At 35.3% G+C, this 4,810-nt stretch overlaps 1 pseudogene; it reads left to right on the forward strand.

Annotated features, from left to right (window-relative positions):
* On the forward strand, positions 1-4,329 carry LOC120129523 (annotated as a pseudogene).
* Positions 4,330-4,810: the final 481 nt, after the last annotated feature.

Genomic DNA, 4,810 nt, shown 5'->3' on the forward strand with positions numbered 1-4,810 from the left:
ATGGAAACCCACTATTCCTCTTTCTCTACTCTCCGATCTTACCTCCACGCCTTGCCCCATACCTTTCATCGCTTTACTCACCGCGCACCCTCTGTTTCTTCCTCCTACGAAGAACTCGGTCGTCTCAAGGGTCGTTCCGGCTCCGACATGCAAAAGACCCTCTGTTGGTTCGATTTGCTATGCCTCGGAATCGGAGGTATGGTCGGAGCAGATGTGTTTGTCACCACCGGCAGAGCTAGTCGTCTCTACGCCGGCCCTGCTATCGTTATCTCTTACGCCATTGCTGGCCTCTGCGCCCTCCTCTCCGCCTTCTGCTACACCGAAATCGCCGTCCATTTGCCTGTCGTCGGCTGCGCCTTCAGTTACCTCCAAATCACCTTCAGTGAGTTCGTCGAATTCTTGACCGGAGCAAATTTAATAACAGAATACGTCATGTCGAACACCGCCGTGGCCAGAGGCTTCACCTCATATTTAGGCGCCGCAATGGGTATCTCCACAACAAAATGGAGATTCATACTCCCATTTCTCCCAAACGGATTCGACGAAATCGACCTCATAGCTCCGACCGTCGTAATGACCATCACACTCGTCATCTGTTACAGCACCAGAGAAAGCTCAGTCGTGAATATGATCCTCACCGGACTACATATCCTCTTCATATCTTTCATTAATGGGTTTTTGGAGCGGCGATTGGAACAACTTCAGCCGCTCAGGGAATCCACAGAATCCATCCGGTTTCTTCCCCTATGGTGCCTCCGGTGTCTTCAATGGAGCTGCAATGGTTTACCTGAGTTACATCGGATACGACGCCGTATCGACGATGGACGATGAAGTTCGTGATCCCGTGAAGGATATTCCGATCGGTGTATCTGGCTCCGTCGTCATCGTCACCGTTCTTTACTGTCTCATGGCGGCTTCCATGTCCATGTTACTCACTTACGACATGGTAATAACAATTCATACTTTCAAGTGCTTTCTCTGTATTTTACGAGTAATTCGGTGTTTGCTTACTGATTCAGATGGAGGTGGAGGCGCCGTTTACGGCGGCGTTTAGAGGGAGGAGGGAATGGGTGGGGAGGGTGATAGGGGCTGGGGCGAGCTTGGGGATAGTGACGTCGCTGCTGGTGGCGATGCTGGGACAGGCTCGGTACATGTGCGTCATCGGCCGGTCCAGGGTGGTCTCGGCTTGGTTCGCGAGGGTCCACCCGAAAACATCGACTCCGGTCAACGCCTCCGTCTTTCTTGGTACGGTTCTATTTCTTGTCGGTTCGGCCGTTGGAAAAAGGGTCCCACTTGAACCGTTTTCGTTCACCCTGATGTCCTGTGTTTTCTATTTGTCTCCACTCCTTTTAAACCAAAATGGATAACCCTTGATTATATGAACGTACATAATAAGTATTCAATTGAATCCAATTAAAAAAATTTAAATTAATAAGTTATATTTTATAATTTAAAAATTTTATATTTTGTAATTTAAATTTTATTTTAGATTTTTAAGTTAAAATTTACAAAATTACGAGTCATCATACCGAGTCAAAATATTTTAATATCAAATTTAAAAAGATTGAGTTTTACTAGTCCCTACATTTAAGTATAAGTTATATTTGATCAATTTAAATTTGATCAAATATTTAAATTAAAAACAACATTCTTTTAGTTTTATTTACTTTTGCTTTTAAAAAGGTCCAATTTCTAACTATAAATTTAAGAGAAAAAATAAATTTTTCTATAAAAATTATATTAAAACAGTAATTTTAGTCATTTAATTTTTAAAATTTTAAATAATTATTAAATATGTGATTCTTATAAAATAATTATTATGATGCTACAATTAATTATAAAAGTTTAATAAATTATAATATTTTAATAAAATTTAATGTTATTTATTTTATACTCTCACTGTCCCATTAAAATTGTCTAATTTAAATTGTTCATTTGAAAAATTGAGTAACTTTTACTCGTCATATTTTCCTTTTTATCTTTTTGTAATTTTCTAATAAAGTAAAATTAACTTTTTAAGGATAAAATTATCATTTTAATTTTTTAAAACAAATCTCTTATATAATTTTTTATTTTTTTAAAACTACGTGAAAAGTCAACCATAGACATAAAATTAGAACGAGGGAGTAATACTTTGATAATTTTTCAATATTTTATAATTTTTGTAAATTTATAATATTTTAATAAATTTAATGATAATTTTATAATAATTTAATAATTATAAACGGTTATTTCATTATCCTATGAAAATTTTAATGATTATTTTATAATTCTTAAAAGTTCAATAGCTAAAATAATTATTTTAATATAGTTTAATGAGCAGTAGTTATAGTTTACCCGTTTTCTTTTCTGACTGAGAATCTGCATAGGTCAGACATGTGGCAGGCAGAGCCATGTTGATGATTGAATTATTGACTGACTGATCATTTCAGCCACCGCCTTTCACTTCCCATCCCTTTTTAAAGCAGTTTTAAGATTTATACTTTGCCCACATTGGTCCATGTAGGGTTGTAAATGACCCGACTCAAGCTTGAGTATTATTAAGTTTGATTGATTTAAAAAATTAAAAATAGAATTCAACTCGATTCGAGAGTTCACAAATTTATAATTATCAAATTCGAATCGGAATCAAAAGCATTGATTGACCTTTTATTTCATCTAATGTGTTTTTTTACGCAGTGTTTTGAAAACCGGACCGGACCGGCCGGTTCAACCGGGAACCGTTGCCTAGTTCGGTTCAATCTACACCGGTTGAACCGCTACTAGTGAACCAGCCAGAATCGCTAAACCGTCAGAACCGGACTGGCTGAAAACCAAAAAAAAAACCGTCAATTTTGTTTTTTTTTAAATTAAACCAAACGACGTCGTTTGTTAAACGAGTCAAGTCGAACTCGAGTATTGTTGAGCTCGACTCGAACTTGAAAACTTTAAAAGTAAGCTCAACTCGACTCAAACTCACGAGCTAAAAATTATCAAGTTCAACTCAAACTCGAAATATAATATTAAAACTTGAACTCAAAAAGGCTTGAACTCAAAAAAAAATTAGAAGCTCGATTGAAGCCTAAAATTCGAGCTTGATTGAAGTGAAAGAATAGTTCACTCAATGCTCACCAAAAGGCTCTATGATTTTGAATGCCAAATTACCTATATTATTTATAGAAGTTAGTTATGATGCTCTTCTATGTTTCTTAGCCATGTGTGATTGTTTTGTTCTCATATTTTTACTCTTTAGACTTTTGGGATGCTCTTCTATGTTTCTTAGTCATGTGGGATTGTTTTTTTAAAAAAAAAAAATAAACCAAACAATATCATTTTGTTATGATTTTTTTAGCCCTAAATTTATTTTTTAATTATAGTTATATAATTATATTTATTATTTAATATGTTTTACCTTAAATATTATATTGTAGTTAATTTAAATCATTTTGTTTCACTTGATTTTATGGTTTTTAACTTATATATATTATGATTTGCTTTGAATATGACTTGTGATATAAAAAATTATTTTTTATTAAATATTTTTGATATTTTTATTTAATTTTTTAAATAATTATGATGTCGTCCGGTTCTTTCGACCGGTCGGACCGGTTCGACCAGTTGAACCAGTAAACCGATAACATGACCGGTTCGATAACCGGTCCGATTTTTGAAAACCATGGTTTTACGATATATGTTCGAAGTTTAATATTTTGTTACTAATTCTTCTTTCCGTTTGCAGGGATTTTCACAGCTGCGATTTCCCTTTTCACTGAACTAAACGTCCCTCTCAACATGGCATCAATCAGCACTCTCTTCGTGTTCTACGTAGTGTCGAATGCCGTCGTCTACAGACGTTACGTCGTGATCGGGACGACAAAGCCGTGGCCTACGTTATCCTTCCTATGCTTATTCTCCCTCACATCCATTATCTTCACCCTGGTGTGGCATTTTGCACCACCAGAAAAGCCTAAGCCCTTTGTACTCGCCGCTTGCGTCGTGATAGCGGTATCGATACTTCAAGTGTTCTGTTGCACGGTGCCACAAGCAAGGAAACCATCATTTTGGGGTGTCCCTTTCATGCCCTGGCTACCGTTTATGTCGATATTCTTGAACGTTTTCTTGCTGGGGTCTCTCGATGGACCTTCGTACGCTCGATTCGGCTTTTTTTCGGCTATGGCGGTGCTTGTCTACGTCTTGTACAGTGTTCATGCTAGTTTTGATGCTGAAATGGAAGGCTCTTTGGGTCAAAAGAGCGTTGAAATACTTGAAGAATCAACAGAAGTGAAGAGGGTGGTCAAAAAGTGTAAAACCAACTTTGTTTTTGCTATATTCTTTATTTCCTATGGTTGATGGAAAGTTATACGGTACGCCACTCTTAATATATAACTAAAAAAAAATATTATTGGTTTTGTTATTATTTAAATAATAAAATTGATAAAAATTTACTTAAAATATTATTATTTCTACCTAAAATATTATTGTTTTTTAACATTTCCGCTAAAGAGCCCAACAATAACAAAACCGGTAGAAAAAATAACAAAACCGGTAAAAATAATAATATTTCAGATAACGTTTTACCGATTTTATTATTTAAATAATAATAAAACCGATAACATCTTTTTTAATCGTATATTAAGATGCCGCACGTGATCATTTCCATATGGTTGATGGGAACCTGAAAAAAAGAAATGAAAATGAAGAATACCACAGGGAATGACAGATTCACAAATACTTTTTATGACAAACACATATATATCAATTAATAAATATAAGGATAAAGTATACACAAATTATCTCCTAGTTATAGGGTATTTTACTAAGTCCATCGATT

The sequence above is a fragment of the Hibiscus syriacus genome, unplaced genomic scaffold (assembly GCF_006381635.1).
Source record: "Hibiscus syriacus cultivar Baekdansim isolate YM2019G1 unplaced genomic scaffold, ASM638163v2 tig00110502_pilon, whole genome shotgun sequence".
In the NCBI taxonomy this organism is placed as follows: Eukaryota; Viridiplantae; Streptophyta; class Magnoliopsida; order Malvales; family Malvaceae; genus Hibiscus; species Hibiscus syriacus.